Source organism: Patella vulgata, chromosome 1 (genome assembly GCF_932274485.2).
Source record: "Patella vulgata chromosome 1, xgPatVulg1.2, whole genome shotgun sequence".
Taxonomy (NCBI): domain Eukaryota; kingdom Metazoa; phylum Mollusca; class Gastropoda; family Patellidae; genus Patella; species Patella vulgata.
This window is the reverse complement of record NC_065879.2, coordinates 58,410,049-58,424,093: the sequence shown is the minus strand read 5'-3', so window position 1 is coordinate 58,424,093 and position 14,045 is coordinate 58,410,049. Positions and strand designations below refer to the sequence as shown.

The 14,045-nt window shown below is 37.4% G+C and overlaps 1 long non-coding RNA gene across 10 annotated transcripts in view; it reads right to left on the bottom strand.

The window, feature by feature from the left end:
* Positions 1–407: 407 nt before the first annotated feature.
* LOC130013095 (uncharacterized) overlaps positions 408–14,045 on the bottom strand; it is a 139,168-nt gene continuing 125,530 nt past the window's right edge. For all 10 annotated transcript variants that reach the window (XR_008788443.1, XR_008788441.1, XR_008788437.1 and 7 more), the window contains 4 exons: positions 2,032–2,123; positions 1,500–1,588; positions 792–878; positions 408–531 (listed from right to left, as the gene is read on the bottom strand). This is a non-coding gene — a long non-coding RNA (uncharacterized LOC130013095). The remainder of the gene's footprint in view (positions 532–791; positions 879–1,499; positions 1,589–2,031; positions 2,124–14,045) is intronic.

Sequence of the window (14,045 nt, the reverse complement as noted above, 5' to 3'; positions counted from 1 at the left end):
ACAAACATTTGATATCAAACGATTGTTAAAGAATTTAGTGCTAGATACACAGGATTAAATGATACCCAGATTACAGTGATTTCTGATGAACTTTCTCGGCTTACAGAGAATTGAACACAGGAACTCAAGTTCAGACAGGCAATGTCTTACCCATTGAGTATTGAGGATTTGGTTCGAGTTACAAGGGACCTTAGTGGCTTATCCATGTCTGAACAGTGAACACCTATATGTTGTTCCTTGTCAGGCTTTCCATTCTGCCCCACTTACAAGGGAGGAACCATTATGGAAAATCCAAAATAGCTTTCTTGGCAACACCAGCCTTGAACATTGGACCTGTAGGTTAGATAGCTACCAGAAGAGGAATCATAAGGACAGCCAACTTTAATTTTTCCAAACACAGATTACAAGTCAGATTTTGCATTCTTAATTTATTTTAGATACAATAAGGAACCAGAATAAAGTTGAAGGAAAAACATTAAGATTTCAGCAAGATTCTTTAAAATTGGAAATAAGACATCTTTCCTTGAAAACCTGAAATACAAAATAGTATAAAAACTTTAACTCACTGAGATGCTATGAAAATTCACCTTTTATAAGTGATGACAGTACATGTACATGTATGAGAGTTACAGTTTTATTTACAATCCTAAATTTAACATCAACACATGTTTGCACTTACATATGAATGCACCAAAGATCAATTCCACAGACAACACCAAGTAGGCACTATTGCTTTAGTTTTATAGGGTTTGGACGCTACTGCACTTAGTTTACATATCATTGAGACTTACCATAGTGTTGATCTGCCCATCACCAAAAACAAATAATAATCCAATTTGAAAAAGTACAGGAGCTCCAATAACAGTCAATAATAAATGCTAAAAAAAATTAAAAAATACAAAATTATAATTTTGTAAATCAAATGATATATGAAATGGAATATCAATGAGGTTTTAATGTCCTACTGCTGCTTATAAAAACAGCCATGCACCATGCAGTAGTTTTTGCCATAGAATATGGCCAACTGCTATTTTGCTTTCTCACTTTCAAGGTTTTGCTATGAATCTATGAGGTAAATTTTCTGTAGTCTTATTTGTTTTTCTAACTGTTCTTTTTTAATGCTCTCAACTTGTGCATGAGACCTTGGTTTTCACTCCAATGCAAAGCTATAGTCACTGTTCTGTTCTTTCTGGCTGAACCATTAATATTTTGCTTTCTCACTTTCAAGGTTTTGCTATGAATCTATGGGGTAAATTTTCTGTAGTCTTATTTGTTTTTCTAACTGTTTTTTTTTTAATGCTCTCAACTTGTGCACGAGACCTTGGTTTTCACTCCAATGCAAAGCTATAGTCACTGTTCTGTTCTTTCTGGCTGAACCATTAATATTGCACAGGGACAGGATGTAATTGAATAAGTGACAACACCAAGTAGGCGCTATTGCTTTAGTTTTATAGGGTTTGGACGCTACTGCACTTAGTTTACATATCATTGAGACTTACCACAGTGTTGATCTGCCCATCACCAAAAGCAAAATAATAATCCAGTTTGGTACAAGTACAGGCGCTCCAATAAAATTCAATAATAAATGCTAAAAAAAATTAAAAAATACAAAATTATAATTTTGTAAATCAAATGATATATGAAATGGAATATCAATGAGGTTTTAATGTCCTACTGCTGCTTATAAAAACAGCCCTGCACCATGCAGTAGTTTTTGGCATGGAATATGGCCAACTGCTATTTTGCTTTCTCACTTTCAAGGTTTTGCTATGAATCTATGAGGTAAATTTTCTGTAGTCTTATTTATTTTTCTAACTGTTCTTTTTTAATGCTCTCAACTTGTGCATGAGACCTTGGTTTTCACTCCAATGCAAAGCTATAGTCACTGTTCTGTTCTTTCTGGCTGAACCATTAATATTGCACAGGGACAGGATGTAAGTGAATAAGTGACAACACCAAGTAGGCGCTATTGCTTTAGTTATATAGGGTTTGGACGCTACTGCACTTAGTTTACATATCATTGAGACTTACCACAGTGTTGATCTGCCCATCACCACCAAAAGCAAAATAATAATCCAGTTTGGTACAAGTACAGGCGCTCCAATAACATTCAATAATAAATGCTAAAAAAAATTAAAAAATACAAAATTATAATTTTGTAAATCAAATAATATATGAAATGGAATATCAATGAGGTTTTAATGTCCTACTGCTGCTTATAAAAACAACAATGCACCATGCAGTAGTTTTTGGCATGGAATATGGCCAACTGCTATTTTGCTTTCTCACTTTCAAGGTTTTCCTATAAATCTATGAGGGAAATTTTCTGTTCTCTTATTTGTTTTTCTAACTGTTCTTTTTTTAATGCTCTCAACTTGTGCATGAGACCTTGGTTTTCACTCCAATGCAAAGCAATAGTCACTGCTCTGTTCTTTCTGGCTGAACGATTGTGGCTTCCAATGAAATGAAATTGTACGCTTACGTTTTCTACACCTACTGGGCTAATGAAGACGGCAATACACCATACAGTGTGCATTGAGGGAAATCTTAGCTGGCAGTGCCACTATTGCCTACTCTTAAATTGAATACTAACTGCCAAGGGAACTTTTCTGGGCACGCCAACGTATACATGGGTCCACGCTCCACGGCTTGTGTTCCATCGGCACGACTAGACAGGTGTTCTTGTGAGGCCAAAGCAGGGAGCAGGAAATCTTAGCTGGCAGTGCCACTATTGCCTACTCTTACACTGAATACTAACTGCCATGGGATCTTTTCTGGGCACGCCAACGTATACAATACATTGGTCCACGCTCCATGGCTTTGTGTCCCAAAGGCATGACTAGACAGGTGTCCTTGTGAGGCCAAAGCAGAGAGCAAATATGCTACCTTGAGGCTCATGAGCAAGTATCTCAGACACCATGGCTACCTAGTTACTATACTTGCAACCTTAAACTGTGTTAAGGTTACAATTGAGACAGCCTAAGAACCATTACGCAAGTTCAAATAGGTTCAAACCTACAATTGTCAACACATACCATTACAGTTTGCATTGGAATAAGTAATTCTATCACAAATGGTGAGGACTGGACCATTAAAATAGTTACCAAACAATTATGTTGTAGGCCTAATGACGTATTACGCAACTTGCCGCCATGACACTGGCCAGTTAAAATTTGCGTAGCAGTTGGGTTTCATCAAATCATAATTATGCGGTAAGGCTTCATCTTTATTTCAAAAAAAGTAGGGGATATTTGATTTTTAAGTGTTATTAAAGTCACCTAATGAAACTGACGAAGAAACAAATGACAAAATGAAATGAAGTTCACATTCATCGATTTATTCCAAATGATCGTTAGACTAAGTAAGGCACAGACTGACCATTATAAGGGTAAAATGATACCCGGGGTCAAACAGCAAAGTTACCACAGCATCACAACCAAGTCAGTAACGGGTAAATCCTCCTCTGTTTGCCAAACAAGCATTGATCCGACGTGGCATACTCCTAATGAGACGTCTAAGGTCATTTTGGTCCAGATTGTCCCATTCCTGTTGCAACGCAGCAGCAAGTTCTTGGACATTGGCAGGACGTTGTTGACGTTGACGTAACCTCTGTCCAAGCATGTCCCAGACATGCTCGATGGGGAAGAGGTCGGGACTCAGTGCTGGCCAAGGTAATGTGGTGATGTTCTGTTGTTGGAGGTAACCTGTAACGATCCTGGCCCTGTGACATCTTGCGTTGTCATCCCCACACCATAACAGAACCACCCCCAAATCGATCATGTCTGATGACGTTAACGTCTTGGAAGCGCTCGTTTCGACGACGCCACACCCTCCTACGTCTGTCCAAAAAATCAACAGTGAACCTAGACTCATCTGAAAACATCACATTGCTCCAGCGTCGATTATCCCAGTGTTGACGATCCCTACACTAACGACGTCTTGCCTGAATGTGATGATCTCTCAAACAAGGGATCACGCGAGGACGTCGGGCGCGAAGGTGACCCCTATGCAGTCGATTCCGAATCGTCTGGCCACTCACTCTCACACCAGTGTCTGTTTGAAGACGAGCGCTGATCTGATTTGCTGTGATGACACGATTTCTCAAGGCCAAGGTACGGATAAATCGATCCTGGGCTTGAGTTGTCGCCCTTGGTCGACCTGAGCGTGGTCTGTCCTGTACAGATTGTGTATCACGGTATCTGGACCATAGCCTGCTTATGACAGACTGAGAAACATTCATCGTCCGCGCCACAACCGCCTGTGTTGTGCCGATCTGTAGCATGCCAAGGGCACGTAACCTTTCATTTTGGGTAAGCCGACGCATATCAAAATTTGTTTTCTGGTCACTAAAACAATTAAACTGATGTTTCCACCCTGGAATTCAATGCCACAATGACTGTAACATTCAAAGTCAGAGTCGTGCAAATCTTGGGTTGGACCCCCATGATGATCCCAAGCATCACCTGCATTCCATGCGGTAGCTATTGGTGCGTTTGGGCGTCACATGTAACTGGAAATGTTTCTTCTGTTAGGTTCTATAGTGACTTTTTTCGTAGTCATTTGCATATTTTAGTATTATGCCCCCAAAATCAAATATCCCCTACTTTTTTTGAATAGTATATGTTAAGCTATGTGAAGTACAGATTTGGGTTAGTTTATGTGTAAATTAAGGGAGCTATCGGCCAGTAAACTGGCTAATCTGCCAATCACCAAAACATGACAACCAGGTTTGCTCCTAGCAGAAGAATTCTTTTAAGAATTAACTATTCATTAACCCTATAAAGTAAATTTATAAAATAATGTTACTTCAATATTAAATGAAAATAACTTATGTTTCTTTAAGTTTATTGTCAAATCCTTTAATTGCATACACGATATCCATCAGATCTGACAAGAACCATATATCCACGCCACCGAGAATGGGTGGATCTTGGAACTTATGCAGGAGGGGGTTTGCTAGGCTCCTGTTAAGGAAATTTAACAGTTGACAATGCATGCTGTCATCGTCTCTTAATGACATAGGCATACATACACAATGAGTTTTTTAAAAGAGAAATAAGAGTTTTATCATACATTATCATCACGTTGTGATTCAATTTCCTTGATGCAAAGCATTAAATGTGATGTCACACATGTCTATATCATTATTTCACACTTTCAATGCCAATCCCATTACACCATCTGATCTGATAATGAAGGATTCTATGTAGCAGAGAATGGTGGAGTTTAGACTCCCCAAACCCGACTATGGATCCACCCCTGACGATTTAATAAAAATGACAAGACCGTTCTTTGTTCATCAAAGGATAACCATACATCAGGATCACACTTTGCAAATTTTTTAACCATTGCGGTTTTCAAATTGCAATTTATTAGAATTAGAAGAATGTCATTTAGCGAGACAATTGCAACACTCAAATAACTGTTAGTTAAAGATCTAAATGGAAGCTCTACATATATCCTACATGGTTTTGACAAAATATGCTATTTTCAAAGTTGTAATAAAGTTGAGCTGTATCACATGGTCATATTAATACAAATGCTGGGTGATTTATGCAGTATATACCGTTTCCTAGAAACTGGAAGTCTCGCTGTTGCGTGTAATTTCTAAGTCTTGAATAATCTGACAAAATTTTGTTGCACTTCCTAATAAAAATAGTAACAAGACATCACTGGTTCGGATGTTGAAAACACTGATTTTCCGGATGTCTGACATTGAACTGGCTAAGATACATCAGTTAAAGTGAAAAAATTTTCGAAATTTCTTCGAAATTTTGTTACTGACAAACTGACTCAGGAAGCAGTACATTACTTACCATGTTTACGGCATCAAAAGATTACCACATTCATTTTGTCACACGCATAGAATGGTGGGCAAATCCTTCTTGCCACACCTACTTCCACAGACCTATCGGTGGACTATGGCGAGAGTCCAAAAATAAATACATTGAAATAATGTAAGTGGTCCAAAAAGAGCCTCAATCTTGGAAAAAAGTTGAAAAATCCTTAAATTACTGAAAATGCTCTTCTATTTTTCTTTCTTTGGAGAACGGCTGAATGGATCTTTCTGAAACTTCTTGTACAGAAGGTTAGGTAACCAAACAACTTGTTAAAACTATCCCGACAATGATCCAAAAACCGGAAGTAGTCGAAAAAATATCCGATATTTTGAGAAAAAAAACCCATAAAAAGTGAAAAAAATGGTGATCTTGCGAAAAAAGTTATTACTACGTAAGATTTCACCGAATCAAAACAACTAAAGTGTCATTGGAGAGCCCGAACAATGGACAATCGTATGACATCTAAATGGTAAAAATTCGCGGGTTAAGCAATATATAATGAAACGCTGAAAATCTATTATTTTCCTTTTTGGACCCTATTCAGACGCTTTTATCTCGAAAACTTATCTGATTTCCTTTCTTATACTTCTGTTACTTAGAGTCCTAACGGTGGTCTATGGTGTGATTCCAAATATAAAAGCCTCAATATAGTATAAATGATCCAAAAGGGCCACAGTCTTTGAAAAAGTCGAAAAATCGTTATATCTGTAAATATGCTTCTAATGGTATAAGGGAGGTAAAACTGTCCAATGGATCTTTCTGAAACTTCTGGTACAGGAAGTTAAGTTCCCATACCACTTGTTAAATCTATCCCGATAATGATCCGTAAACAGGAAGTAGTCAAAAAATTATTCGATATTTTTTTTTTTAAAAAAAGACAGTAAAAAATCGGTGCTCTTGCAACAATCGGGATTTCACCGTCGGGTGTGACCGGATCAAAACATCTAAAGTATCGTTTGGTAGCTCGATAAATGGGCTATTGTATGAAACACTTCCTGCCTGATTCCTGAAAGCCGGTTCAGTGCTGCTTGCAGGTCTAGTTATTATTATTATTTACCGCGGGAGCCTATTTCTCCATTATGGAAACCAGATATCGATCTAGGGTTCAATTTTCTATCGGGAAACCATGTGGTGGCTACTTGATAAAGTATTTTTGAAAATTCTGCGCAGACCGGAAGTGGCCGAATTTCGTGCGGTGCATAAAAATTAAAAAAACGGTCGTAGCTTCGTCAATTCTTTACCTATTTTCATACAAATGACATTTTCAGAAACCCTGAGTCTTTTCTCGGACGATAGCAGTTGAAAATTTTGAAATTTCGAAACTTCGTTGCTGACGTCTAGCGTTCGAAAAATGAAAAATGTTGTTTAAGAGACAATTTTTGTTATTTTTCAAAAATTTCAAATTTGACCTACATTTTTGGGTACCTGACGGCAATCCGATTCCAGTAAAATAATTTTCATTCAGAGTTATCACCCTTTATTTTTCGATTTTTTTCGAATTTTCTGCCCATTTTGTGAGCCCAAGTTTCGTTTTACGGCCGAATCGACGTTTCTAAAACTTCTGGAACATGAAGTTATAGTCCAAATCCAACTGATAAAGCTATTTCGACAAGGATCCTTAAACCGGAAGTGGTCGAAAAATTGTCCGATATTTGGAAGAAAACGCAAAAAATGGGTGCTTTTGGGAAAAACGTGATTTCTCCACCCGATATCAACGGACTAAAGAAATTAAGGTATCGGTGGGTAGCCCGGGATTTTTGACTATCATATGATACCAATTTCACAAGAATCCTATGAGAGGGTAGCAAAATATGACATGCTGAAAATCAAGTATTTTCTGATTTGGAGCGTTTTTGGACGCCTTTATCTCGAAAACTACTCCAAGGATTTTTTTAAAACTTTCCCTATCGAGAGTCCCTCCGGTAGTCTTGTGCATGAATCCATCCAATAAGACATTGAAATTTCTGGAATAGGTAAAATAACGTACTTAAAATTGAAAAAAGTTGAAAAATCGTCAAATTTTAGAAAATGCTCTATTATTTCTTTATTTTAACAGATTTTCAAAGAAAAGTAATACATTCAGATAGCTGTCCTAATTACGATTGTAACCATGTATAATATGTATTGAGTTATTGATATTTTGATATTTTTGAGACTTTTGAACATAGGATTTCCCAGGGGCATTTTATCTGATCAGACAATGTAATATTTCATTACATAGCCCTTTGGCTATTTGATAAGCCAATCCGGTTATTAAAACTATCCCGACAATAATCTCCATACCGGAAGTATCCAAAAAATTAAGTAAAAAGGTTAAAAGAAATAGCGCTTTTGCGGACCAAAAGAACTAAAGTATCGCTGGGTAGCCCCATTAATGGACTATCATATGACATCTGAATGATACGATTTAGATGGCTAGAAAATAAATTATGGTACGCCGAAAATCTAGTATTTTCCGTTTTGGAGCATTTTGAGACGCCATTTTCTCGAAAACGAAAACTACGATATTTCCCATATTTTTTTTTACTCAGGGTCCTATCGGTGGACTATAGCGTGAGTCCAAAAATAAAAGCATTGAAATAATATAAGTGGTCCAAAAAGAGCCTCAATCTTGGAAAAAAGTTGAAAAATCCTTAAATTACTGAAAATGCTCTTCTATTTTTCTTTGTTGCGAAAACAGCTTAATGGATTTTTCTGAAACTTCTTGTACAGAAGGTTAGGTAACCAAACAACTTCTTAAAACTATCCCGACAATGATCCAAAAACAGGAAGTAGTCGAAAAAATATCCCATATTTTAAGAAAAAAACATAAAAAGTAAAAAAAATGGTGATCTTGCGAAAAAAGTGATTACTACGTAAGATTTCATCGAATCAAAACAACTAAAGTGTCATTGGATATCCCGAACAATGGACGATCGTATGACAGCTAAATGGTAAAAATTCGCTGGTTAGGCAATATATAATGGGGCGCTGAAAATCTAGTATTTTCATTTTTGGGGGCTATTCAGATGCTTTCATCCCGTAAACTTCTCTTATTTCCTTTCTTAAACTTCTGTTACTGAGAGTCCTAACGGTGGTCTAGGGTGTGAATCCAAATTAAAAAAAACCCAGAATAGTATAAATGGTCCAAAAAGGGCCAAAATCTTTCTAAAAAGTCGAAAAATCGTTATATCTTCTCATGGTATAAGGGAGATAACACATTGGTATCAGACTACCATTTATTTGCTAAATATCGTTAAATATCTTCTAATTTTCCTTTCTTTTAAAAACTGTCCAATGGATCTTTCTGAAACTTCTGGTACATGAAGTGAAGTTCCAATACAACGTATTTAATCTATCCCGACAATGATCCGTAAACCGGAAGTAGTCGAAAAAATATTCGATATTTAAAGAAAACCCAGTAAAAATCGGTGCTCTTGCAAAAATCTAAAGTATCGTTTGGTAGCATGACGAATGGGCTATTGTATGATACACTTCCTGTCTGATTCTTGAAAGCCGGTTCAGTGCTGCTTGCAGGTCTAGTTGAATTTATTATTATTTTTTTTTGTGAACCTTAGGGGCAGTGGCTATAACACTGAGTAACCTGAAGGGACGAAATTTGAGTCAATATCCTGGCTTTTGAGATCATTGCGGGCAGAATCTCTAGATCTATCTGCCTGTCAATTCCGTCTGTTTTGTGAGAGGTGACAGAACATTTGTAGAATCTGTCGCCCCACAACCCACTCACTAGCGGTACTACTAACTTGGGGATTCCCCATAACCATGAATATGATAGTGATAAGATAGTATAAGACAATAGAGGAGTGGAGGAAGAATGTTGTAATTATGGAATCGGGAGCTGTAGGCGCAAACAAATTTTAGATAGCGATGTGATAGAGGAGTGGAAGAATGATGTTAATGACATGGACCGCCGTAGGCGCAAACAAATTTCATATAGCGACTTTTGATAACCGAGCTTTTAATTTTTTGGTACTGGGTCTGAGGGGACTTTTTCTCACGGGGGAGCTTACTTGGTGTCATGGAAATAAGGCTGTGGCTTTTTCATTTCTATTCCACTGTGTGGGAAGCACCCTGTGTAATAGTTCTTGGAAGTTTTCATGCCAAATCGCATTCCATTTATGAATTAAATTTGTATGGCACATGGTAAAGCCAGCAATTTAAAATATGAGATAGTATTGTTCTATAATGTCAACGGAGTTTTTTTATGTATCACATTGTACAACTAGTTAAATTTTAGCAATTATGCATCTTATGTTTACCAACACTTTTTCGGGTGATTTGAGGTACGAAACTAAAAGTAAGTGTCCTCTTGCACGGTGATATGATAAACAGAACAGTTCTATGGATAACAATTACTGTATTTCTATTAAAGCTACGTATCAACAATGATTCTCTTTTTGTTATCAAGCACAATAGGAGGACAGTGACCCTTTGATTATAATAATGAAACCATATGCAATAATATAAACGTCTGATCGTGATGTATACATTGACGAAAACCACTTAATTAATAGGGGAGTGTTAACCCTAGATGAATATGAAATTACACTGCAAAGATTGTGGCCATCCATGATGCTATATCATGGATAACCCACCAAAAGATTAGCAAGTTCGTCATTCCAAGCGACACACTGAGCAGTCTGATTTCAATTCAGAATGACAACTCGGACTCAAGATCAGAAGTCATTTTGAAAATCAGGTAGCTGTACAAGAGGGTCATAGAGAAGGGAAGCAAACAATGGCTCGTGTGGATTCCATCACACGTGGACATCAGAGGAAACGAGGAGACAGATCGGCTCGCCAACGAGGGTCTCACTCAGGGACACAGCACCACTCCGCACTATAGACTACAGCACCACTGAAATCTACAGTATGGTTAAAAGACGGGTCAGTTCAATATGGAGTCATATACCCGATTAGCATGATAGTGGAGTAAGAGGGTATCTATGGAAGGATAACGTTGCCAATATTATTTCATTGTTCACGGTGCAAACTGCAAAGGTCAGTAGTTCAAAATACGTATTTTAGTTTTACAATTTCCATTGCTCAACAATACCAATGTCACGGTGTTAAAATACAGAATACACTTTTCAATAATACAAAATGCAATATAATAGTTTATTTTGCACATTACACTTCTGCATTTTGCTTAATAGACAAATGCATAATAGAACCTTGCATAGTAGAACATATACCTTATATCGGATCTACGACGTACGTCATTAGCATACGGAAAAAATTCGGAATATGATGGAAATTAATGATTTACGCGATAAAGCCATAAGGCCGAGGTCATTAGAAGGGGACAGTACTCGATTTTGTTAGTCTTCAACGTCCAGACTCTATAATGTAATCAGTTCGACGATTAGAGGATTCTGAAAGATAATAGTCTGCACATTGATCAGCAGTGAATTTTCGCTAGGCCCCTACAATCACTGATAAGGACAACATCGATGCGAATTAATGAGCAAGAAACATTAACTTTTTTCCTGCGACAAATTATATTCTAAAACATTTTTTTTTATGTATTGGAAAAATAAATAAAGGCGTTTGACGTATTTGTAGGTAAACATTATTTCCTATTTAGTGTAAATGGGTATTAAAATGACTAAAAGGCAACATTCCGCCCGAAGCAGTAACGTCTTATGTAAACAATGCACGCGCCATTCAGCCAATGATTGACCCCGCGGGCTGTGACGGCACGTGTTAAGGCAGTCATCTTTGACAGAGATATTACTGCTCGTAATTCTCTGTGAAACAGATTGAATAGTCTGGTTTAACGAGACTATTCTTATTTGTTCTTATCGGTAAAAAAACAGATGTTTCAAGTGAATCAATTTCTTGTTAAAAATTAAATTGAATAGCTTATTTAATTGACAGGTCTCTAAAACCCTTTCTTGGGTAAGTTTAAAGAATCTTATAGTAACCGAGCGGAATCTATCACCCGTATTCCAGCACCCGGATTCGAAATGAAGTTAGCACACATATTCCTAGCGCCAATAAAAACCTAGATATAATTATCACGAAAATAATTGCTACCTTTATATTAGAAAATAACATTTTAAGACATATTAATGCAAAGTATATAATAATATGTAACAGACCCCCCCCCCCCCCAACTAAGAAAATTTGCTGAAATAAAGATCTTGGAGCCACCAAAGCTAGTTTAGAAGTTATTGCGCGCGCAGTGAGTCTACCCTAACACGATTCCCCCATATTTTTAGCCTGTTTACGGTAATATATCTCAAAAAGCCAGCATAAGAGGCTTTTGGATTTTTGTATTCTAGTAGTTTATTCAACCCTTGACTCTGTGAAATACAAAACAGTTTGCCACCAAAGCTGGTTTGGGTACTTTTTGATACAGCGTGGACGTACCCCCTATTTATTGAACCCACGAACCCCGTCTCGAATCCGGGTTCTAGGTACTTTGCGGTGGTATATCTCGATACGCCAACATGGAAAGTAAATGAAATTTGGCATGTTCACACCTTATGCATCTGTCGATTTGGTGAAATAAAGATCGTGGAGCCACCAAAGCTAATTTAGAAGTTATTGCGTGCTCAGCGAGCCTACCCTATCCCGATACCCTCACACATTTAGTACGTTTACGGTAATATATCTCTAAAATCCGGCATAGGAGGCTTCTGGATTTTTGTATTCTAGTAGTTATTCATCCCTTGACTCTGTGAAATACAAAACATTGTGCCGCCAAAGCCAGTTTGGAGTGCTTTTTGGTGCAGTGTGGACGTACCCCTTGTTTATTGCACCCGCGAACCCCGCCTCGAATCCAGGTGCTGGGAACTTTGTGGTGGTATAACTCGATACGCCAACATAGAAAGTAAATGAAAATTGGCCTGTTCATATCTTATCCATCTGTTGATTTGGTGAAATAAAGATCTTGGAGCCACCAAAGCTATTTTATAAGTTATTGCGTGCGCGATGAGCCTATCCTTACCCGATGTTTATGTTTACGGTGATATTTCTCTAAAAGCCGGCTTAGGAAGCTTCTGAAAATTTGTATTCTAGTAGTTTATTCATCCCTTGATTCCATGAAACAAAAAAATATTTTGCCACCAAAGCTGGTTTCGGTGCGTTTTGATGCAGCGTGAACGTACCCCTTTTCTGCGTGCTCACTTAGCCTAGTGTGCGATATTTTAGTATGTTTACGGTAATAGTATATTTTTTTATGGGGGGGGGGGGTATTACATATATTCTTTGCAGTAATATGTCGTTTTCTAATATAAAGGCAACAATTATTTTCCTGATAATTATATCTAGGTTTTTATTGCCGCTAGGAATATGTGTGCTAACCGTATCCAGGTGACCTTATGGCTTTATCGCTTAAATCATTAATTTCCCTCATAGACCGGACTTTTTTATACGCCCACATTTTCATGTGGACGTATATTGTCGTCGCCCCTGTCCATCCGTCCGGACGTCCGTCCACAATTGTTTGTGAACAGTCTACAGGTCACAATTTTTATTCGATTTCAATGAAACTTGCAATATAGGTTTATCACCCTAAGATCTCGGTTCCTTTCGATATTGGCATGTATCGGACTGTAACTTCATGGATTATGGCCCCTGATTGTACCAAAAATCAAGTTTTTAGCTTGTGAACACTGTAGAGGTCACAATTTTTATCCGATTTAGTTTAAACTTGAAATGTATGATTATAACCCAAAGATCTCGGTTCATTTCGATATTCGCGCATATCGGAACGTATCTTCCTGAATTATGGAACCTGATTGTACGAAAAATCGCGTTTTTAGCTTGTGGACCCTATAGAGGTCATAATATTTACCCGATTGAAAAAAAACGTATTATTATATCACCGTTGAAACCTAAGGACGGCTGAGTTCGAATTTCGTGAAAATCGGCCTAAAATTGACAGACAAAATGGCCACGGTTCGTTCTCAAATAGCGTAAAAAAAATATGGTATACAAAGGTTGTGGACCCTATAGAGATCACAATTTTTATCCGATTTTGTTGAAACTTGAAATGTAAGTTTATAACCCAAAGATCTCGGTTCCTTTCGATATTCGCGCATATCGGACCGTAACTTCCTGAATTATGGCCCCTGATTGTACGAAAAATCGCCTTTTTAGCTTGTGGACCCTATAGAGGTCATTTTTTTTTCTGATTTAAAAAAAAACGTATTATTATATCACCGTTAAACCCTAAGAACGGCTGAGTTCGAATTT